Source organism: Castor canadensis, chromosome 11 (genome assembly GCF_047511655.1).
Source record: "Castor canadensis chromosome 11, mCasCan1.hap1v2, whole genome shotgun sequence".
In the NCBI taxonomy this organism is placed as follows: domain Eukaryota; kingdom Metazoa; phylum Chordata; class Mammalia; order Rodentia; family Castoridae; genus Castor; species Castor canadensis.
The window spans coordinates 99,927,974-99,950,130 of NC_133396.1; the positions used below are offsets into that span (position 1 = coordinate 99,927,974).

Here is a 22,157-nt window from a genome sequence, read left to right on the forward strand (position 1 = left end):
TGCGTGCCAGCCCGGCCGCCCTCTGCGGCCCCGGGCCTCGGCAAAAGGTCAGCCCGCTGCGTTGGCCGGGAATCGAACCCGGGTCAACTGCTTGGAAGGCAGCTATGCTCACCACTATACCACCAACGCCGCACGGCCCGGCCAGCGCCCACAGGCCGGCGGGGACTGCCACGAGCGAGCGCCGCCACCACCTGACGCGGGCCTGCCCGACGCCCGCAGCTCTTGGCTGCCACGGCGCCAAAAAGCGCCAGGCCAGCCCAGAGCCCAGCAGCTCCGCTGCGCCGGCCTTCTGCTGCAGCCGTGCTGCTCCCGACTGAGCCCTCGGCTCCACGTTGCGGCGTGGGGCCAGGCGCGGGGCCCAGCGACGCCGCCGCCACGGCCCGACAGCCAGAAGGACGGTCCTCACTCACTCGGTCGCCTCCCACGCTTTCCTGCCCCTGCCGGCCTCACGGAGCCCATTCCCACAAGGACTTCGGGTGGCGCGGGCCTGGCCTGGCCTGGCCTGGCCGGGCCCAGCAGGGCGGGCAGGGCCGCTCGTCTGGGGCGACCACGTGGCAGGCCAGGTACCAGGTGGCGGTGGGCGGAGGGAGGAAGAAGGGCACGCCCCTTGAGGGCGAGAGGCTGGGTCGCAGACCTCGCGCCGGTGGCCAAAAAGGGCGGCTGCCTCCCCGTCGGGGAATCGAACCCCGGTCTCCCGCGTGACAGGCGGGGATACTCACCACTATACTAACGAGGACAGCGACGCCCGCCCCGCCCTCTGGGCGCCAGTCCGCTGTCCCGAGCCCTGGTACGCCCGGCCCTGCCCTCCCTCGTCCGCCTGCCCACCGCAAGCATCTGGCACGTGCGGGACACACGCTCACACAACAAAGCACTCTGGACAAAGGCGAGGCGAGCCGACCCGGTCCGGAGCCTGACCTCGAGCTGCACCCGGCTGCCACCCAGCCAACCCGGTGCGCCCTGCCCCGCCGCCTCCGACGCGGGCATCGAGCCACCGCGCCGGGAGGAGGGGAAGACGCGCGGACTAGCAAGCGCCGCTCGGGGAGGAGGGGAGGAGGGCGTGGCGGCCTGCACGCCGCAGCGAGCGGCAGAGACTGACTTGGCTTGCCCTCCGCCGCTTGCGCACCCACGCCGAGGAACGTTACCGGGCGTCCGCGCCGGGTCCCAGCCAGGGGAGCGGCCACGCGCCCAGGCCCGCCGTCAGGATGGCCGAGCGGTCTAAGGCGCTGCGTTCAGGTCGCAGTCTCCCCTGGAGGCGTGGGTTCGAATCCCACTCCTGACAAGCCCACCTTTTAGCCCCAGAGACGCCCACCGATGCCCTCTTCCCGGCTCGCGCCCTCTTTGCCCACTCTCCAATCTCTCGCCCCCGTGGTCGCACGCCTCCGCCCCTCCGCTCCTGGCGCCCACCCGAAAGGCTCGCGCATAAACGCCAGTGTCGCAAGCGCCGGCGCCTTCAACCCTCCGCCACAGGCCATTCGGACACGCAGAGGTGGTTTCTCTGAATCACCTCCTAGGCTCTTTCCCCAGAGGAAAAGAGCCTCTCTTTCTTTGGCCCGCAGGTGGTACGGGAGCCGGCGAGGAGGGGCAGTGGGGATTCGGGTCCACGGGACACGTCGACCATCCCACAAGACCCTCCATCCTCTGCCTACACATACACACAACACACACACACACACACACACGCACACATCGACGCCCCCATTCCCCAGGCGCAGAGCACCCGGCAGGCCAGGCCAAACCCGCAATGATAGCCACCCCCCCCCACCTTCGCCCTCTACCACCCCGGGCCGGCCCATAAACTCCAAGCCCCTGCCGAGACCACCTCGGCGCCACACCTCACCCCCAGGCCCCCAGCGCCAAGCGCACCAGCGCCTTGGGTCCCCATCTCTGCGCGTCGAGGCGCTGAGCACAACAGGCGCGCTCAGCAGCGCCTGCCGCAGGTCACCTGTCCTGATTGGGATTCAGGCACGGGCCACGTTTGCGGCAGCGTGACGGGCCTGGGCGGCGGAGAAAGGGCAGACCGGGGCGAGTCCGCTTCTCCCCGCTCCCACCCCCGGCCCCTCCCCAGCGCGCGACACTTCTGCCTTCCCGCACACACCCGCTGGCACCGCCACCGCCGCCACGACCACCACGATCCAGCAGCCTCTCCTTCTGGTTGCTCCTTTGCTCCCTGCGCCATCGGGCCCCTGGTGCACGCGCCAGGCGAACAGTGTGTGGCTCAGCTCGCCTCCGACCGGGGACCAGTGTCCCGCGGGACAACTGGTGAGCGCCGGCTGTGGCTGCGTCGGATGGCGACCGCCGCCGGTGCATGGGTGGTTCAGTGGTAGAATTCTCGCCTGCCACGCGGGAGGCCCGGGTTCGATTCCCGGCCCATGCAGCGCCTGGTCCCCTTTTGGTCCTCCAGACCCAGCGCCTAAGCAGAGCGCAGCCTCCTTCCGCTCCAGCTGCACCCCCCTGGCCTGCACCTGCACCAGCACCTACGCACCTGCCCCGCTCGCTTGCTCGCTTGCGTCTGGGCTCGCCTCACACGCGACTCACCCAACTGGGTCCCACCCGCCGGCCCCTTGCAAGACAGTTCCCTCACCCCTGGCGCCTCTCACACCTGCCTCCTCATCCCTTGCATCTCTCTCGCTCGCTCTCCCTCGCCCTTCTGTCACCAGCAATCTATTCTGCGTCCAGGCGTCCCCAACCGCAATGCATCCTTGCACTCACTCGCCCTGTCCCTTGGCCTTTCTTCACCCTGAAAGTTAAGCCCATGGCTCCCAAACCTCTAGACAGGAAGTCTTCTCTCCTAACAGTCACACGCCGTGTGTCTCCTTCACGGTCACGCAGTCATCCAAGCACACCAGGGACCTCAAAGTACCTCCACTAACATCATCGCATATGCACACTCTATGTTCTCTAGGCTGTGCTTACCCACGACAAGTCTTCTCATCCCTCCGAACCACCTTAACCGCCCCTCACGCCCTACAACCCACAACTTTGCTCAAGGATTCTGACCTGCATCTGTCCCTTGGGTCTCTTTTAATCTAGGCCCCCAAACACATACCTGACAAGCCCATGTGTGGCCTCCCAGGGAATTATTCACGATTCTGGTCCACTTGCCCTTCCTACCTCCTTCTCACATCACCTGGATATTCTCTCGCTCTCTCCTCTCTTTCTCTCCCTTTGTCTGTCTGTGTATGTCTTCTCTTTCTCTGTGTCTATCTCTGTCTCATCTGTCTCTCTCCTCTTTCTTTCACCCTCTCTCTCCCTTTGTCCGTCTCTCTTTCTGGCTCTCGTTCTAGCTGTCTTTGTCTGTGTGTCCCTGTCTGTCTGTCTGTCTGTCTGGTAATGTCTTCTTTCTCTGGGTCTATCTTTCTCCCTCTACTCTCTCTGTCTCTCATCTCTCTTTCACTCTGTCTCCCTGTCTCTACAACTCTCCCTGTGCACTGTCTGGCACCCTGGAGTACTTCCCGACTCACCCCAGAGCCACTCGTTATTCTGGTCGCCTCCAGACCATCTGGCCCGGGGGGTCACCGGGTACCTCTCTGACCACAAGGGGTTGGATCTTCCTTCCACCGGTCGCCAATCGGATGTTCCTTTCCGCCTCCAGACTCGCCCTCCCGGCAGGCCCGCTGCCCCTACCCAGGCCCTGGGCTCCCCACCCAGCCGCCAGGCATCCCTCGCCATGCCCCTGTCTCCCAGGTCCTCAGTTGACAACGTCTGACCGCTGGAGCTCCCCTGACCTGGCCTCCCAGGGCTCCTGGGATCTCGAGCCAGCCCCTCGTCCACAGTGGAAGCGGAGGACAGCGCCATCCTCGGGCGAGTCGCTTCCACGCTCCCATCCATGGGGTGGTCCTCAGAATCTCTGCCCGACTGCCAGCGGGGCTCTCAGCCCTGCCCGCCCATCATGCTCGCACCTGGGCGCACTCTCCCGCACACACACACACAAACACACACACACACACACACACACACACACACACACCTCTTCTAGCCACCATCCAAGCCCGGGCGCCATGTGTCCTTCTGTCCTCTTTCTGCTGTCACGACCTTTGTCCCGGCCTGCGCGGTGTCCCGTCCGGGACGACGGTTCCCGTTCATCCACCCAAGACCCACGGGCAAGAAAACTGCCCTGGCCGCCGGTCGGGGTGTGTATCGCCATAGGGAATCCTCTCCGGGCGCGGCCGCGGCGCCTTGACCTCGCCCTAGTCCCGCCCACAGCACACTATGGGTCCTTGACTGGACGTCAGCGGTCATCTTCGCTGTCAACAAACTTTGGGCAGCCAGCCGACTGAGCTGTGCGGTTGACTTTGGGGAGCAGTCACAGAGCAAGCCGGACAGAGGGATGAAGAGCCGGGTGGCCCTGTGGTGAGGCGGCAGTGGGGAACTACTCCAACACATCCAATCTAGGCGCTGTGTAGATGGACATTCTCCATTTGTCCCTGGCCATCTGGGGATAGGATTCCGAGCCTAGGTATTGCCAGCCAATGTCCCCCCACCCTCGTGGCCCACTCCCGCTCGGGTCAGCTTGGCCCTTGGCTGTGTCACCACCAATTTCTTCATCGCCCGGCTTCTGCTACCGCCAAACGCCCACCCGGTGGTCTAGCTCCCCACACGTCTCCACACACCTCCGCCTCCCTGGCTCAGGCTCCGCTAGCGCCGACGGCCTTCCCCCCCACACACCCCCACCGGCACCCCCTTCAAAGCCGCTGTCACACACAGGTGGAGCCCTTGACCGAGCAGTGTCGTGGGACAGTCCTGGCCCCTTAGAGGCCCCCACTACTGAGTGGATGGGTGGCTGGGTTGGCAGGGTGGTTGAGCGAATGAGTGGGTGGCTAGGTGGGAGGGTGAGAGAAGCAGTGAAGCAGTGAAGGAGTGGGTGGCTGATTGGGAAAGTGAGCGGGCGGGTTAGAGGAGTTCATGAGGGAGGAAGCAGCCAGTGAGAGAACGGGCGATGGGGCGATGGGGCGAGGGGTGAGGGAGCGAAGGAGCCAGTCTGGCGTTGCCAGCCGTGTGGTATTCCAATCACGAAATCCACGTGGAGTTTCCTTTCACAAAACAGCAAGAGTTTCTGTAGGAGGCAGCCGAGCACGAGGAACCGGGAGGGCCCGAGTCTCCAACTCACCTCTCCGTGCATTGGATTTTGAGGCTCTCTATCTATGGGCTGAGGCCAGGGGGAAGGTGACTGAAGTCTCAGGAAGAGCAGGTGAAGCGGATGAAGGGCACGGTGTTTCTTGAGGCATGAAGAGCAAGGAACCGCTCTGGTTTTCCCTCAGTTCTCAGCACCTTGTGCGTGCGTGGGTGCTTGTGCCTTCTGTGTGAAAGGAGAGGGGACGGCAGGGGAGGGGAAGGGAGGGGAGGGGACTGGGGGGACAGCGGAGGGGAGGGGAAGGGAGAGGCGGGAAGCTGTAGCGAGAGGAGTGAGGAACCAGCGATCGTCCTGCATTGGTGGGTGGGTGCTGTTGGCCGCTGGTGATGGTAGTGGTGGTAGTGGTGGTGGCGATGGGGGTGGTGGTGACGGCGATGGGGGTGGTGGTGGAGGGTGGTGGGTCCGCTGGCAGCCAGAGGAGTAGAGAGGCTGACCTGGCCTGTGTGCGTGGGGCTGCGAGGGCCCTTGGGTGAGCCTAGGGCAAGGAAGAGGGGACACGCTGAAGGGTGAAGATGGGTGGAGGGCGGGCGAGCGGGCCAGCCAGGAGAAAAGGAAGCGCTGACGGACAAGGGCTGGGCGGGAAGTCCCGTCTCATTGGGGCGTAGGTGGACCGGGCGGGCCTGTTGGCCAAAAGGGGAGGTGTGGTGCGAAGACGAAGCCGACGTCGGTGGTGGACGGCGGAGAAGAAGAAGAAAGGCTTCCCTGACCGGGAATCGAACCCGGGCCGCGGCGGTGAGAGCGCCGAATCCTAACCACTAGACCACCAGGGAGCGTCGGCCTGCGTGCCCCGCGCTCCCGCCCTGGAGCCAGCGCCTCCTCTCGAGCTGGCAGCTGGCAGCTGGCAGCTTGGCGCCTGGCGCCTGGCACCTGCACCGCCGGCTGGGCTTCACTTGCTAACCAAATCCCGCCAGCCCACCCGGCGCCCCTGGCAACCCGACCGCCCTCAGCCTTAGCAGCTCCCCTCCTGCTCGGGGCACCCTCAAAACATCGCCGCGCCTCCTTCTGCCACACACCCTCCCGCGCCTGCAAGCACAGCTGCGTGCCAGCCCGGCCGCCCTCTGCGGCCCCGGGCCTCGGCAAAAGGTCAGCCCGCTGCGTTGGCCGGGAATCGAACCCGGGTCAACTGCTTGGAAGGCAGCTATGCTCACCACTATACCACCAACGCCGCACGGCCCGGCCAGCGCCCACAGGCCGGCGGGGACTGCCACGAGCGAGCGCCGCCACCACCTGACGCGGGCCTGCCCGACGCCCGCAGCTCTTGGCTGCCACGGCGCCAAAAAGCGCCAGGCCAGCCCAGAGCCCAGCAGCTCCGCTGCGCCGGCCTTCTGCTGCAGCCGTGCTGCTCCCGACTGAGCCCTCGGCTCCACGTTGCGGCGTGGGGCCAGGCGCGGGGCCCAGCGACGCCGCCGCCACGGCCCGACAGCCAGAAGGACGGTCCTCACTCACTCGGTCGCCTCCCACGCTTTCCTGCCCCTGCCGGCCTCACGGAGCCCATTCCCACAAGGACTTCGGGTGGCGCGGGCCTGGCCTGGCCTGGCCTGGCCGGGCCCAGCAGGGCGGGCAGGGCCGCTCGTCTGGGGCGACCACGTGGCAGGCCAGGTACCAGGTGGCGGTGGGCGGAGGGAGGAAGAAGGGCACGCCCCTTGAGGGCGAGAGGCTGGGTCGCAGACCTCGCGCCGGTGGCCAAAAAGGGCGGCTGCCTCCCCGTCGGGGAATCGAACCCCGGTCTCCCGCGTGACAGGCGGGGATACTCACCACTATACTAACGAGGACAGCGACGCCCGCCCCGCCCTCTGGGCGCCAGTCCGCTGTCCCGAGCCCTGGTACGCCCGGCCCTGCCCTCCCTCGTCCGCCTGCCCACCGCAAGCATCTGGCACGTGCGGGACACACGCTCACACAACAAAGCACTCTGGACAAAGGCGAGGCGAGCCGACCCGGTCCGGAGCCTGACCTCGAGCTGCACCCGGCTGCCACCCAGCCAACCCGGTGCGCCCTGCCCCGCCGCCTCCGACGCGGGCATCGAGCCACCGCGCCGGGAGGAGGGGAAGACGCGCGGACTAGCAAGCGCCGCTCGGGGAGGAGGGGAGGAGGGCGTGGCGGCCTGCACGCCGCAGCGAGCGGCAGAGACTGACTTGGCTTGCCCTCCGCCGCTTGCGCACCCACGCCGAGGAACGGTACCGGGCGTCCGCGCCGGGTCCCAGCCAGGGGAGCGGCCACGCGCCCAGGCCCGCCGTCAGGATGGCCGAGCGGTCTAAGGCGCTGCGTTCAGGTCGCAGTCTCCCCTGGAGGCGTGGGTTCGAATCCCACTCCTGACAAGCCCACCTTTTAGCCCCAGAGACGCCCACCGATGCCCTCTTCCCGGCTCGCGCCCTCTTTGCCCACTCTCCAATCTCTCGCCCCCGTGGTCGCACGCCTCCGCCCCTCCGCTCCTGGCGCCCACCCGAAAGGCTCGCGCATAAACGCCAGTGTCGCAAGCGCCGGCGCCTTCAACCCTCCGCCACAGGCCATTCGGACACGCAGAGGTGGTTTCTCTGAATCACCTCCTAGGCTCTTTCCCCAGAGGAAAAGAGCCTCTCTTTCTTTGGCCCGCAGGTGGTACGGGAGCCGGCGAGGAGGGGCAGTGGGGATTCGGGTCCACGGGACACGTCGACCATCCCACAAGACCCTCCATCCTCTGCCTACACATACACACAACACACACACACACACACACACGCACACATCGACGCCCCCATTCCCCAGGCGCAGAGCACCCGGCAGGCCAGGCCAAACCCGCAATGATAGCCACCCCCCCCCACCTTCGCCCTCTACCACCCCGGGCCGGCCCATAAACTCCAAGCCCCTGCCGAGACCACCTCGGCGCCACACCTCACCCCCAGGCCCCCAGCGCCAAGCGCACCAGCGCCTTGGGTCCCCATCTCTGCGCGTCGAGGCGCTGAGCACAACAGGCGCGCTCAGCAGCGCCTGCCGCAGGTCACCTGTCCTGATTGGGATTCAGGCACGGGCCACGTTTGCGGCAGCGTGACGGGCCTGGGCGGCGGAGAAAGGGCAGACCGGGGCGAGTCCGCTTCTCCCCGCTCCCACCCCCGGCCCCTCCCCAGCGCGCGACACTTCTGCCTTCCCGCACACACCCGCTGGCACCGCCACCGCCGCCACGACCACCACGATCCAGCAGCCTCTCCTTCTGGTTGCTCCTTTGCTCCCTGCGCCATCGGGCCCCTGGTGCACACGCCAGGCGAACAGTGTGTGGCTCAGCTCGCCTCCGACCGGGGACCAGTGTCCCGCGGGACAACTGGTGAGCGCCGGCTGTGGCTGCGTCGGATGGCGACCGCCGCCGGTGCATGGGTGGTTCAGTGGTAGAATTCTCGCCTGCCACGCGGGAGGCCCGGGTTCGATTCCCGGCCCATGCAGCGCCTGGTCCCCTTTTGGTCCTCCAGACCCAGCGCCTAAGCAGAGCGCAGCCTCCTTCCGCTCCAGCTGCACCCCCCTGGCCTGCACCTGCACCAGCACCTACGCACCTGCCCCGCTCGCTTGCTCGCTTGCGTCTGGGCTCGCCTCACACGCGACTCACCCAACTGGGTCCCACCCGCCGGCCCCTTGCAAGACAGTTCCCTCACCCCTGGCGCCTCTCACACCTGCCTCCTCATCCCTTGCATCTCTCTCGCTCGCTCTCCCTCGCCCTTCTGTCACCAGCAATCTATTCTGCGTCCAGGCGTCCCCAACCGCAATGCATCCTTGCACTCACTCGCCCTGTCCCTTGGCCTTTCTTCACCCTGAAAGTTAAGCCCATGGCTCCCAAACCTCTAGACAGGAAGTCTTCTCTCCTAACAGTCACACGCCGTGTGTCTCCTTCACGGTCACGCAGTCATCCAAGCACACCAGGGACCTCAAAGTACCTCCACTAACATCATCGCATATGCACACTCTATGTTCTCTAGGCTGTGCTTACCCACGACAAGTCTTCTCATCCCTCCGAACCACCTTAACCGCCCCTCACGCCCTACAACCCACAACTTTGCTCAAGGATTCTGACCTGCATCTGTCCCTTGGGTCTCTTTTAATCTAGGCCCCCAAACACATACCTGACAAGCCCATGTGTGGCCTCCCAGGGAATTATTCACGATTCTGGTCCACTTGCCCTTCCTACCTCCTTCTCACATCACCTGGATATTCTCTCGCTCTCTCCTCTCTTTCTCTCCCTTTGTCTGTCTGTGTATGTCTTCTCTTTCTCTGTGTCTATCTCTGTCTCATCTGTCTCATCTGTCTCTCTCCTCTTTCTTTCACCCTCTCTCTCCCTTTGTCCGTCTCTCTTTCTGGCTCTCGTTCTAGCTGTCTTTGTCTGTGTGTCCCTGTCTGTCTGTCTGTCTGTCTGGTAATGTCTTCTTTCTCTGGGTCTATCTTTCTCCCTCTACTCTCTCTGTCTCTCATCTCTCTTTCACTCTGTCTCCCTGTCTCTACAACTCTCCCTGTGCACTGTCTGGCACCCTGGAGTACTTCCCGACTCACCCCAGAGCCACTCGTTATTCTGGTCGCCTCCAGACCATCTGGCCCGGGGGGTCACCGGGTACCTCTCTGACCACAAGGGGTTGGATCTTCCTTCCACCGGTCGCCAATCGGATGTTCCTTTCCGCCTCCAGACTCGCCCTCCCGGCAGGCCCGCTGCCCCTACCCAGGCCCTGGGCTCCCCACCCAGCCGCCAGGCATCCCTCGCCATGCCCCTGTCTCCCAGGTCCTCAGTTGACAACGTCTGACCGCTGGAGCTCCCCTGACCTGGCCTCCCAGGGCTCCTGGGATCTCGAGCCAGCCCCTCGTCCACAGTGGAAGCGGAGGACAGCGCCATCCTCGGGCGAGTCGCTCCCACGCTCCCATCCATGGGGTGGTCCTCAGAATCTCTGCCCGACTGCCAGCGGGGCTCTCAGCCCTGCCCGCCCATCATGCTCGCACCTGGGCGCACTCTCCCGCACACACACACACAAACACACACACACACACACACACACACACACACACACACACACACACCTCTTCTAGCCACCATCCAAGCCCGGGCGCCATGTGTCCTTCTGTCCTCTTTCTGCTGTCACGACCTTTGTCCCGGCCTGCGCGGTGTCCCGCCCGGGACGACGGTTCCCGTTCATCCACCCAAGACCCACGGGCAAGAAAACTGCCCTGGCCGCCGGTCGGGGTGTGTATCGCCATAGGGAATCCTCTCCGGGCGCGGCCGCGGCGCCTTGACCTCGCCCTAGTCCCGCCCACAGCACACTATGGGTCCTTGACTGGACGTCAGCGGTCATCTTCGCTGTCAACAAACTTTGGGCAGCCAGCCGACTGAGCTGTGCGGTTGACTTTGGGGAGCAGTCACAGAGCAAGCCGGACAGAGGGATGAAGAGCCGGGTGGCCCTGTGGTGAGGCGGCAGTGGGGAACTACTCCAACACATCCAATCTAGGCGCTGTGTAGATGGACATTCTCCATTTGTCCCTGGCCATCTGGGGATAGGATTCCGAGCCTAGGTATTGCCAGCCAATGTCCCCCCACCCTCGTGGCCCACTCCCGCTCGGGTCAGCTTGGCCCTTGGCTGTGTCACCACCAATTTCTTCATCGCCCGGCTTCTGCTACCGCCAAACGCCCACCCGGTGGTCTAGCTCCCCACACGTCTCCACACACCTCCGCCTCCCTGGCTCAGGCTCCGCTAGCGCCGACGGCCTTCCCCCCCACACACCCCCACCGGCACCCCCTTCAAAGCCGCTGTCACACACAGGTGGAGCCCTTGACCGAGCAGTGTCGTGGGACAGTCCTGGCCCCTTAGAGGCCCCCACTACTGAGTGGATGGGTGGCTGGGTTGGCAGGGTGGTTGAGCGAATGAGTGGGTGGCTAGGTGGGAGGGTGAGAGAAGCAGTGAAGCAGTGAAGGAGTGGGTGGCTGATTGGGAAAGTGAGCGGGCGGGTTAGAGGAGTTCATGAGGGAGGAAGCAGCCAGTGAGAGAATGGGCGATGGGGCGATGGGGCGAGGGGTGAGGGAGCGAAGGAGCCAGTCTGGCGTTGCCAGCCGTGTGGTATTCCAATCACGAAATCCACGTGGAGTTTCCTTTCACAAAACAGCAAGAGTTTCTGTAGGAGGCAGCCGAGCATGAGGAACCGGGAGGGCCCGAGTCTCCAACTCACCTCTCCGTGCATTGGATTTTGAGGCTCTCTATCTATGGGCTGAGGCCAGGGGGAAGGTGACTGAAGTCTCAGGAAGAGCAGGTGAAGCGGATGAAGGGCACGGTGTTTCTTGAGGCATGAAGAGCAAGGAACCGCTCTGGTTTTCCCTCAGTTCTCAGCACCTTGTGCGTGCGTGGGTGCTTGTGCCTTCTGTGTGAAAGGAGAGGGGACGGCAGGGGAGGGGAAGGGAGGGGAGGGGACTGGGGGGACAGCGGAGGGGAGGGGAAGGGAGAGGCGGGAAGCTGTAGCGAGAGGAGTGAGGAACCAGCGATCGTCCTGCATTGGTGGGTGGGTGCTGTTGGCCGCTGGTGATGGTAGTGGTGGTAGTGGTGGTGGCGATGGGGGTGGTGGTGACGGCGATGGGGGTGGTGGTGGAGGGTGGTGGGTCCGCTGGCAGCCAGAGGAGTAGAGAGGCTGACCTGGCCTGTGTGCGTGGGGCTGCGAGGGCCCTTGGGTGAGCCTAGGGCAAGGAAGAGGGGACACGCTGAAGGGTGAAGATGGGTGGAGGGCGGGCGAGCGGGCCAGCCAGGAGAAAAGGAAGCGCTGACGGACAAGGGCTGGGCGGGAAGTCCCGTCTCATTGGGGCGTAGGTGGACCGGGCGGGCCTGTTGGCCAAAAGGGGAGGTGTGGTGCGAAGACGAAGCCGACGTCGGTGGTGGACGGCGGAGAAGAAGAAGAAAGGCTTCCCTGACCGGGAATCGAACCCGGGCCGCGGCGGTGAGAGCGCCGAATCCTAACCACTAGACCACCAGGGAGCGTCGGCCTGCGTGCCCCGCGCTCCCGCCCTGGAGCCAGCGCCTCCTCTCGAGCTGGCAGCTGGCAGCTGGCAGCTTGGCGCCTGGCGCCTGGCACCTGCACCGCCGGCTGGGCTTCACTTGCTAACCAAATCCCGCCAGCCCACCCGGCGCCCCTGGCAACCCGACCGCCCTCAGCCTTAGCAGCTCCCCTCCTGCTCGGGGCACCCTCAAAACATCGCCGCGCCTCCTTCTGCCACACACCCTCCCGCGCCTGCAAGCACAGCTGCGTGCCAGCCCGGCCGCCCTCTGCGGCCCCGGGCCTCGGCAAAAGGTCAGCCCGCTGCGTTGGCCGGGAATCGAACCCGGGTCAACTGCTTGGAAGGCAGCTATGCTCACCACTATACCACCAACGCCGCACGGCCCGGCCAGCGCCCACAGGCCGGCGGGGACTGCCACGAGCGAGCGCCGCCACCACCTGACGCGGGCCTGCCCGACGCCCGCAGCTCTTGGCTGCCACGGCGCCAAAAAGCGCCAGGCCAGCCCAGAGCCCAGCAGCTCCGCTGCGCCGGCCTTCTGCTGCAGCCGTGCTGCTCCCGACTGAGCCCTCGGCTCCACGTTGCGGCGTGGGGCCAGGCGCGGGGCCCAGCGACGCCGCCGCCACGGCCCGACAGCCAGAAGGACGGTCCTCACTCACTCGGTCGCCTCCCACGCTTTCCTGCCCCTGCCGGCCTCACGGAGCCCATTCCCACAAGGACTTCGGGTGGCGCGGGCCTGGCCTGGCCTGGCCTGGCCGGGCCCAGCAGGGCGGGCAGGGCCGCTCGTCTGGGGCGACCACGTGGCAGGCCAGGTACCAGGTGGCGGTGGGCGGAGGGAGGAAGAAGGGCACGCCCCTTGAGGGCGAGAGGCTGGGTCGCAGACCTCGCGCCGGTGGCCAAAAAGGGCGGCTGCCTCCCCGTCGGGGAATCGAACCCCGGTCTCCCGCGTGACAGGCGGGGATACTCACCACTATACTAACGAGGACAGCGACGCCCGCCCCGCCCTCTGGGCGCCAGTCCGCTGTCCCGAGCCCTGGTACGCCCGGCCCTGCCCTCCCTCGTCCGCCTGCCCACCGCAAGCATCTGGCACGTGCGGGACACACGCTCACACAACAAAGCACTCTGGACAAAGGCGAGGCGAGCCGACCCGGTCCGGAGCCTGACCTCGAGCTGCACCCGGCTGCCACCCAGCCAACCCGGTGCGCCCTGCCCCGCCGCCTCCGACGCGGGCATCGAGCCACCGCGCCGGGAGGAGGGGAAGACGCGCGGACTAGCAAGCGCCGCTCGGGGAGGAGGGGAGGAGGGCGTGGCGGCCTGCACGCCGCAGCGAGCGGCAGAGACTGACTTGGCTTGCCCTCCGCCGCTTGCGCACCCACGCCGAGGAACGGTACCGGGCGTCCGCGCCGGGTCCCAGCCAGGGGAGCGGCCACGCGCCCAGGCCCGCCGTCAGGATGGCCGAGCGGTCTAAGGCGCTGCGTTCAGGTCGCAGTCTCCCCTGGAGGCGTGGGTTCGAATCCCACTCCTGACAAGCCCACCTTTTAGCCCCAGAGACGCCCACCGATGCCCTCTTCCCGGCTCGCGCCCTCTTTGCCCACTCTCCAATCTCTCGCCCCCGTGGTCGCACGCCTCCGCCCCTCCGCTCCTGGCGCCCACCCGAAAGGCTCGCGCATAAACGCCAGTGTCGCAAGCGCCGGCGCCTTCAACCCTCCGCCACAGGCCATTCGGACACGCAGAGGTGGTTTCTCTGAATCACCTCCTAGGCTCTTTCCCCAGAGGAAAAGAGCCTCTCTTTCTTTGGCCCGCAGGTGGTACGGGAGCCGGCGAGGAGGGGCAGTGGGGATTCGGGTCCACGGGACACGTCGACCATCCCACAAGACCCTCCATCCTCTGCCTACACATACACACAACACACACACACACACACACACGCACACATCGACGCCCCCATTCCCCAGGCGCAGAGCACCCGGCAGGCCAGGCCAAACCCGCAATGATAGCCACCCCCCCCCACCTTCGCCCTCTACCACCCCGGGCCGGCCCATAAACTCCAAGCCCCTGCCGAGACCACCTCGGCGCCACACCTCACCCCCAGGCCCCCAGCGCCAAGCGCACCAGCGCCTTGGGTCCCCATCTCTGCGCGTCGAGGCGCTGAGCACAACAGGCGCGCTCAGCAGCGCCTGCCGCAGGTCACCTGTCCTGATTGGGATTCAGGCACGGGCCACGTTTGCGGCAGCGTGACGGGCCTGGGCGGCGGAGAAAGGGCAGACCGGGGCGAGTCCGCTTCTCCCCGCTCCCACCCCCGGCCCCTCCCCAGCGCGCGACACTTCTGCCTTCCCGCACACACCCGCTGGCACCGCCACCGCCGCCACGACCACCACGATCCAGCAGCCTCTCCTTCTGGTTGCTCCTTTGCTCCCTGCGCCATCGGGCCCCTGGTGCACGCGCCAGGCGAACAGTGTGTGGCTCAGCTCGCCTCCGACCGGGGACCAGTGTCCCGCGGGACAACTGGTGAGCGCCGGCTGTGGCTGCGTCGGATGGCGACCGCCGCCGGTGCATGGGTGGTTCAGTGGTAGAATTCTCGCCTGCCACGCGGGAGGCCCGGGTTCGATTCCCGGCCCATGCAGCGCCTGGTCCCCTTTTGGTCCTCCAGACCCAGCGCCTAAGCAGAGCGCAGCCTCCTTCCGCTCCAGCTGCACCCCCCTGGCCTGCACCTGCACCAGCACCTACGCACCTGCCCCGCTCGCTTGCTCGCTTGCGTCTGCGCTCGCCTCACACGCGACTCACCCAACTGGGTCCCACCCGCCGGCCCCTTGCAAGACAGTTCCCTCACCCCTGGCGCCTCTCACACCTGCCTCCTCATCCCTTGCATCTCTCTCGCTCGCTCTCCCTCGCCCTTCTGTCACCAGCAATCTATTCTGCGTCCAGGCGTCCCCAACCGCAATGCATCCTTGCACTCACTCGCCCTGTCCCTTGGCCTTTCTTCACCCTGAAAGTTAAGCCCATGGCTCCCAAACCTCTAGACAGGAAGTCTTCTCTCCTAACAGTCACACGCCGTGTGTCTCCTTCACGGTCACGCAGTCATCCAAGCACACCAGGGACCTCAAAGTACCTCCACTAACATCATCGCATATGCACACTCTATGTTCTCTAGGCTGTGCTTACCCACGACAAGTCTTCTCATCCCTCCGAACCACCTTAACCGCCCCTCACGCCCTACAACCCACAACTTTGCTCAAGGATTCTGACCTGCATCTGTCCCTTGGGTCTCTTTTAATCTAGGCCCCCAAACACATACCTGACAAGCCCATGTGTGGCCTCCCAGGGAATTATTCACGATTCTGGTCCACTTGCCCTTCCTACCTCCTTCTCACATCACCTGGATATTCTCTCGCTCTCTCCTCTCTTTCTCTCCCTTTGTCTGTCTGTGTATGTCTTCTCTTTCTCTGTGTCTATCTCTGTCTCATCTGTCTCATCTGTCTCTCTCCTCTTTCTTTCACCCTCTCTCTCCCTTTGTCCGTCTCTCTTTCTGGCTCTCGTTCTAGCTGTCTTTGTCTGTGTGTCCCTGTCTGTCTGTCTGTCTGTCTGGTAATGTCTTCTTTCTCTGGGTCTATCTTTCTCCCTCTACTCTCTCTGTCTCTCATCTCTCTTTCACTCTGTCTCCCTGTCTCTACAACTCTCCCTGTGCACTGTCTGGCACCCTGGAGTACTTCCCGACTCACCCCAGAGCCACTCGTTATTCTGGTCGCCTCCAGACCATCTGGCCCGGGGGGTCACCGGGTACCTCTCTGACCACAAGGGGTTGGATCTTCCTTCCACCGGTCGCCAATCGGATGTTCCTTTCCGCCTCCAGACTCGCCCTCCCGGCAGGCCCGCTGCCCCTACCCAGGCCCTGGGCTCCCCACCCAGCCGCCAGGCATCCCTCGCCATGCCCCTGTCTCCCAGGTCCTCAGTTGACAACGTCTGACCGCTGGAGCTCCCCTGACCTGGCCTCCCAGGGCTCCTGGGATCTCGAGCCAGCCCCTCGTCCACAGTGGAAGCGGAGGACAGCGCCATCCTCGGGCGAGTCGCTCCCACGCTCCCATCCATGGGGTGGTCCTCAGAATCTCTGCCCGACTGCCAGCGGGGCTCTCAGCCCTGCCCGCCCATCATGCTCGCACCTGGGCGCACTCTCCCGCACACACACACACAAACACACACACACACACACACACACACACACACACACACACACACACCTCTTCTAGCCACCATCCAAGCCCGGGCGCCATGTGTCCTTCTGTCCTCTTTCTGCTGTCACGACCTTTGTCCCGGCCTGCGCGGTGTCCCGTCCGGGACGACGGTTCCCGTTCATCCACCCAAGACCCACGGGCAAGAAAACTGCCCTGGCCGCCGGTCGGGGTGTGTATCGCCATAGGGAATCCTCTCCGGGCGCGGCCGCGGCGCCTTGACCTCGCCCTAGTCCCGCCCACAGCACACTATGGGTCCTTGACTGGACGTCAGCGGTCATCTTCGCTGTCAACAAACTTTGGGCAGCCAGCCGACTGAGCTGTGCGGTTGACTTTGGGGAGCAGTCACAGAGCAAGCCGGACAGAGGGATGAAGAGCCGGGTGGCCCTGTGGTGAGGCGGCAGTGGGGAACTACTCCAACACATCCAATCTAGGCGCTGTGTAGATGGACATTCTCCATTTGTCCCTGGCCATCTGGGGATAGGATTCCGAGCCTAGGTATTGCCAGCCAATGTCCCCCCACCCTCGTGGCCCACTCCCGCTCGGGTCAGCTTGGCCCTTGGCTGTGTCACCACCAATTTCTTCATCGCCCGGCTTCTGCTACCGCCAAACGCCCACCCGGTGGTCTAGCTCCCCACACGTCTCCACACACCTCCGCCTCCCTGGCTCAGGCTCCGCTAGCGCCGACGGCCTTCCCCCCCACACACCCCCACCGGCACCCCCTTCAAAGCCGCTGTCACACACAGGTGGAGCCCTTGACCGAGCAGTGTCGTGGGACAGTCCTGGCCCCTTAGAGGCCCCCACTACTGAGTGGATGGGTGGCTGGGTTGGCAGGGTGGTTGAGCGAATGAGTGGGTGGCTAGGTGGGAGGGTGAGAGAAGCAGTGAAGCAGTGAAGGAGTGGGTGGCTGATTGGGAAAGTGAGCGGGCGGGTTAGAGGAGTTCATGAGGGAGGAAGCAGCCAGTGAGAGAACGGGCGATGGGGCGATGGGGCGAGGGGTGAGGGAGCGAAGGAGCCAGTCTGGCGTTGCCAGCCGTGTGGTATTCCAATCACGAAATCCACGTGGAGTTTCCTTTCACAAAACAGCAAGAGTTTCTGTAGGAGGCAGCCGAGCACGAGGAACCGGGAGGGCCCGAGTCTCCAACTCACCTCTCCGTGCATTGGATTTTGAGGCTCTCTATCTATGGGCTGAGGCCAGGGGGAAGGTGACTGAAGTCTCAGGAAGAGCAGGTGAAGCGGATGAAGGGCACGGTGTTTCTTGAGGCATGAAGAGCAAGGAACCGCTCTGGTTTTCCCTCAGTTCTCAGCACCTTGTGCGTGCGTGGGTGCTTGTGCCTTCTGTGTGAAAGGAGAGGGGACGGCAGGGGAGGGGAAGGGAGGGGAGGGGACTGGGGGGACAGCGGAGGGGAGGGGAAGGGAGAGGCGGGAAGCTGTAGCGAGAGGAGTGAGGAACCAGCGATCGTCCTGCATTGGTGGGTGGGTGCTGTTGGCCGCTGGTGATGGTAGTGGTGGTAGTGGTGGTGGCGATGGGGGTGGTGGTGACGGCGATGGGGGTGGTGGTGGAGGGTGGTGGGTCCGCTGGCAGCCAGAGGAGTAGAGAGGCTGACCTGGCCTGTGTGCGTGGGGCTGCGAGGGCCCTTGGGTGAGCCTAGGGCAAGGAAGAGGGGACACGCTGAAGGGTGAAGATGGGTGGAGGGCGGGCGAGCGGGCCAGCCAGGAGAAAAGGAAGCGCTGACGGACAAGGGCTGGGCGGGAAGTCCCGTCTCATTGGGGCGTAGGTGGACCGGGCGGGCCTGTTGGCCAAAAGGGGAGGTGTGGTGCGAAGACGAAGCCGACGTCGGTGGTGGACGGCGGAGAAGAAGAAGAAAGGCTTCCCTGACCGGGAATCGAACCCGGGCCGCGGCGGTGAGAGCGCCGAATCCTAACCACTAGACCACCAGGGAGCGTCGGCCTGCGTGCCCCGCGCTCCCGCCCTGGAGCCAGCGCCTCCTCTCGAGCTGGCAGCTGGCAGCTGGCAGCTTGGCGCCTGGCGCCTGGCACCTGCACCGCCGGCTGGGCTTCACTTGCTAACCAAATCCCGCCAGCCCACCCGGCGCCCCTGGCAACCCGACCGCCCTCAGCCTTAGCAGCTCCCCTCCTGCTCGGGGCACCCTCAAAACATCGCCGCGCCTCCTTCTGCCACACACCCTCCCGCGCCTGCAAGCACAGCTGCGTGCCAGCCCGGCCGCCCTCTGCGGCCCCGGGCCTCGGCAAAAGGTCAGCCCGCTGCGTTGGCCGGGAATCGAACCCGGGTCAACTGCTTGGAAGGCAGCTATGCTCACCACTATACCACCAACGCCGCACGGCCCGGCCAGCGCCCACAGGCCGGCGGGGACTGCCACGAGCGAGCGCCGCCACCACCTGACGCGGGCCTGCCCGACGCCCGCAGCTCTTGGCTGCCACGGCGCCAAAAAGCGCCAGGCCAGCCCAGAGCCCAGCAGCTCCGCTGCGCCGGCCTTCTGCTGCAGCCGTGCTGCTCCCGACTGAGCCCTCGGCTCCACGTTGCGGCGTGGGGCCAGGCGCGGGGCCCAGCGACGCCGCCGCCACGGCCCGACAGCCAGAAGGACGGTCCTCACTCACTCGGTCGCCTCCCACGCTTTCCTGCCCCTGCCGGCCTCACGGAGCCCATTCCCACAAGGACTTCGGGTGGCGCGGGCCTGGCCTGGCCTGGCCTGGCCGGGCCCAGCAGGGCGGGCAGGGCCGCTCGTCTGGGGCGACCACGTGGCAGGCCAGGTACCAGGTGGCGGTGGGCGGAGGGAGGAAGAAGGGCACGCCCCTTGAGGGCGAGAGGCTGGGTCGCAGACCTCGCGCCGGTGGCCAAAAAGGGCGGCTGCCTCCCCGTCGGGGAATCGAACCCCGGTCTCCCGCGTGACAGGCGGGGATACTCACCACTATACTAACGAGGACAGCGACGCCCGCCCCGCCCTCTGGGCGCCAGTCCGCTGTCCCGAGCCCTGGTACGCCCGGCCCTGCCCTCCCTCGTCCGCCTGCCCACCGCAAGCATCTGGCACGTGCGGGACACACGCTCACACAACAAAGCACTCTGGACAAAGGCGAGGCGAGCCGACCCGGTCCGGAGCCTGACCTCGAGCTGCACCCGGCTGCCACCCAGCCAACCCGGTGCGCCCTGCCCCGCCGCCTCCGACGCGGGCATCGAGCCACCGCGCCGGGAGGAGGGGAAGACGCGCGGACTAGCAAGCGCCGCTCGGGGAGGAGGGGAGGAGGGCGTGGCGGCCTGCACGCCGCAGCGAGCGGCAGAGACTGACTTGGCTTGCCCTCCGCCGCTTGCGCACCCACGCCGAGGAACGGTACCGGGCGTCCGCGCCGGGTCCCAGCCAGGGGAGCGGCCACGCGCCCAGGCCCGCCGTCAGGATGGCCGAGCGGTCTAAGGCGCTGCGTTCAGGTCGCAGTCTCCCCTGGAGGCGTGGGTTCGAATCCCACTCCCGACAAGCCCACCTTTTAGCCCCGGAGACGCCCACCGATGCCCTCTTCCCGGCTCGCGCCCTCTTTGCCCACTCTCCAATCTCTCGCCCCCGTGGTCGCACGCCTCCGCCCCTCCGCTCCTGGCGCCCACCCGAAAGGCTCGCGCATAAACCCCAGTGTCGCAAGCGCCGGCGCCTTCAACCCTCCGCCACAGGCCATTCGGACACGCAGAGGTGGTTTCTCTGAATCACCTCCTCGGCTCTTTCCCCAGAGGAAAAGAGCCTCTCTTTCTTTGGCCCGCAGGTGGTACGGGAGCCGGCGAGGAGGGGCAGTGGGGATTCGGGTCCACGGGACACGTCGACCATCCCACAAGACCCTCCATCCTCTGCCTACACACATACACACAACACACACACACACACACACACACGCACACATCGACGCCCCCATTCCCCAGGCGCAGAGCACCCGGCAGGCCAGGCCAAACCCGCAATGATAGCCACCCCCCCCCCACCTTCGCCCTCTACCACCCCGGGCCGGCCCATAAACTCCAAGCCCCTGCCGAGACCACCTCGGCGCCACACCTCACCCCCAGGCCCCCAGCGCCAAGCGCACCAGCGCCTTGGGTCCCCATCTCTGCGCGTCGAGGCGCTGAGCACAACAGGCGCGCTCAGCAGCGCCTGCCGCAGGTCACCTGTCCTGATTGGGATTCAGGCACGGGCCACGTTTGCGGCAGCGTGACGGGCCTGGGCGGCGGAGAAAGGGCAGACCGGGGCGAGTCCGCTTCTCCCCGCTCCCACCCCCGGCCCCTCCCCAGCGCGCGACACTTCTGCCTTCCCGCACACACCCGCTGCCACCGCCACCGCCGCCACGACCACCACGATCCAGCAGCCTCTCCTTCTGGTTGCTCCTTTGCTCCCTGCGCCATCGGGCCCCTGGTGCACGCGCCAGGCGAACAGTGTGTGGCTCAGCTCGCCTCCGACCGGGGACCAGTGTCCCGCGGGACAACTGGTGAGCGCCGGCTGTGACTGCGTCGGATGGCGGCCGCCGCCGGTGCATGGGTGGTTCAGTGGTAGAATTCTCGCCTGCCACGCGGGAGGCCCGGGTTCGATTCCCGGCCCATGCAGCGCCTGGTCCCCTTTTGGTCCTCCAGACCCAGCGCCTAAGCAGAGCGCAGCCTCCTTCCGCTCCAGCTGCACCCCCCTGGCCTGCACCTGCACCAGCACCTACGCACCTGCCCCGCTCGCTTGCTCGCTTGCGTCTGCGCTCGCCTCACACGCGACTCACCCAACTGGGTCCCACCCGCCGGCCCCTTGCAAGACAGTTCCCTCACCCCTGGCGCCTCTCACACCTGCCTCCTCATCCCTTGCATCTCTCTCGCTCGCTCTCCCTCGCCCTTCTGTCACCAGCAATCTATTCTGCGTCCAGGCGTCCCCAACCGCAATGCATCCTTGCACTCACTCGCCCTGTCCCTTGGCCTTTCTTCACCCTGAAAGTTAAGCCCATGGCTCCCAAACCTCTAGACAGGAAGTCTTCTCTCCTAACAGTCACACGCCGTGTGTCTCCTACACGGTCACGCAGTCATCCAAGCACACCAGGGACCTCAAAGTACCTCCACTAACATCATCGCATATGCACACTCTATGTTCTCTAGGCTGTGCTTACCCACGACAAGTCTTCTCATCCCTCCGAACCACCTTAACCGCCCCTCACGCCCTACAACCCACAACTTTGCTCAAGGATTCTGACCTGCATCTGTCCCTTGGGTCTCTTTTAATCTAGGCCCCCAAACACATACCTGACAAGCCCATGTGTGGCCTCCCAGGGAATTATTCACGATTCTGGTCCACTTGCCCTTCCTACCTCCTTCTCACATCACCTGGATATTCTCTCGCTCTCTCCTCTCTTTCTCTCCCTTTGTCTGTCTGTGTATGTCTTCTCTTTCTCTGTGTCTATCTCTGTCTCATCTGTCTCATCTGTCTCTCTCCTCTTTCTTTCACCCTCTCTCTCCCTTTGTCCGTCTCTCTTTCTGGCTCTCGTTCTAGCTGTCTTTGTCTGTGTGTCCCTGTCTGTCTGTCTGTCTGTCTGGTAATGTCTTCTTTCTCTGGGTCTATCTTTCTCCCTCTACTCTCTCTGTCTCTCATCTCTCTTTCACTCTGTCTCCCTGTCTCTACAACTCTCCCTGTGCACTGTCTGGCACCCTGGAGTACTTCCCGACTCACCCCAGAGCCACTCGTTATTCTGGTCGCCTCCAGACCATCTGGCCCGGGGGGTCACCGGGTACCTCTCTGACCACAAGGGGTTGGATCTTCCTTCCACCGGTCGCCAATCGGATGTTCCTTTCCGCCTCCAGACTCGCCCTCCC

At 65.3% G+C, this 22,157-nt stretch overlaps 1 protein-coding gene and 19 non-coding genes across 20 annotated transcripts in view; 9 read left to right on the forward strand and 11 right to left on the reverse strand.

The window, feature by feature from the left end:
* Apoa2 (apolipoprotein A2) overlaps positions 1 to 22,157 on the forward strand; it is a 450,260-nt gene that overhangs the window by 155,787 nt on the left and 272,316 nt on the right. The window lies entirely within an intron of this gene.
* On the reverse strand, positions 58 to 129 carry Trnag-ucc (transfer RNA glycine (anticodon UCC)). The gene has a single exon. It is a non-coding gene; the product is annotated as a tRNA-Gly (tRNA).
* Trnad-guc (transfer RNA aspartic acid (anticodon GUC)) lies at positions 665 to 736 on the reverse strand. Its single transcript has one exon. It is a non-coding gene; the product is annotated as a tRNA-Asp (tRNA).
* Positions 1,197 to 1,279, forward strand: Trnal-cag (transfer RNA leucine (anticodon CAG)). The gene has a single exon. It is a non-coding gene; the product is annotated as a tRNA-Leu (tRNA).
* On the forward strand, positions 2,304 to 2,374 carry Trnag-gcc (transfer RNA glycine (anticodon GCC)). The gene has a single exon. It is a non-coding gene; the product is annotated as a tRNA-Gly (tRNA).
* On the reverse strand, positions 5,830 to 5,901 carry Trnae-cuc (transfer RNA glutamic acid (anticodon CUC)). The gene has a single exon. It is a non-coding gene; the product is annotated as a tRNA-Glu (tRNA).
* Positions 6,225 to 6,296, reverse strand: Trnag-ucc (transfer RNA glycine (anticodon UCC)). Its single transcript has one exon. It is a non-coding gene; the product is annotated as a tRNA-Gly (tRNA).
* Positions 6,832 to 6,903, reverse strand: Trnad-guc (transfer RNA aspartic acid (anticodon GUC)). The gene has a single exon. It is a non-coding gene; the product is annotated as a tRNA-Asp (tRNA).
* Trnal-cag (transfer RNA leucine (anticodon CAG)) lies at positions 7,364 to 7,446 on the forward strand. The gene has a single exon. It is a non-coding gene; the product is annotated as a tRNA-Leu (tRNA).
* Trnag-gcc (transfer RNA glycine (anticodon GCC)) lies at positions 8,471 to 8,541 on the forward strand. The gene has a single exon. It is a non-coding gene; the product is annotated as a tRNA-Gly (tRNA).
* Trnae-cuc (transfer RNA glutamic acid (anticodon CUC)) lies at positions 12,016 to 12,087 on the reverse strand. The gene has a single exon. It is a non-coding gene; the product is annotated as a tRNA-Glu (tRNA).
* Positions 12,411 to 12,482, reverse strand: Trnag-ucc (transfer RNA glycine (anticodon UCC)). The gene has a single exon. It is a non-coding gene; the product is annotated as a tRNA-Gly (tRNA).
* Positions 13,018 to 13,089, reverse strand: Trnad-guc (transfer RNA aspartic acid (anticodon GUC)). The gene has a single exon. It is a non-coding gene; the product is annotated as a tRNA-Asp (tRNA).
* Positions 13,550 to 13,632, forward strand: Trnal-cag (transfer RNA leucine (anticodon CAG)). The gene has a single exon. It is a non-coding gene; the product is annotated as a tRNA-Leu (tRNA).
* Positions 14,657 to 14,727, forward strand: Trnag-gcc (transfer RNA glycine (anticodon GCC)). Its single transcript has one exon. It is a non-coding gene; the product is annotated as a tRNA-Gly (tRNA).
* Trnae-cuc (transfer RNA glutamic acid (anticodon CUC)) lies at positions 18,202 to 18,273 on the reverse strand. Its single transcript has one exon. It is a non-coding gene; the product is annotated as a tRNA-Glu (tRNA).
* Positions 18,597 to 18,668, reverse strand: Trnag-ucc (transfer RNA glycine (anticodon UCC)). The gene has a single exon. It is a non-coding gene; the product is annotated as a tRNA-Gly (tRNA).
* On the reverse strand, positions 19,204 to 19,275 carry Trnad-guc (transfer RNA aspartic acid (anticodon GUC)). Its single transcript has one exon. It is a non-coding gene; the product is annotated as a tRNA-Asp (tRNA).
* Positions 19,736 to 19,818, forward strand: Trnal-cag (transfer RNA leucine (anticodon CAG)). The gene has a single exon. It is a non-coding gene; the product is annotated as a tRNA-Leu (tRNA).
* On the forward strand, positions 20,848 to 20,918 carry Trnag-gcc (transfer RNA glycine (anticodon GCC)). Its single transcript has one exon. It is a non-coding gene; the product is annotated as a tRNA-Gly (tRNA).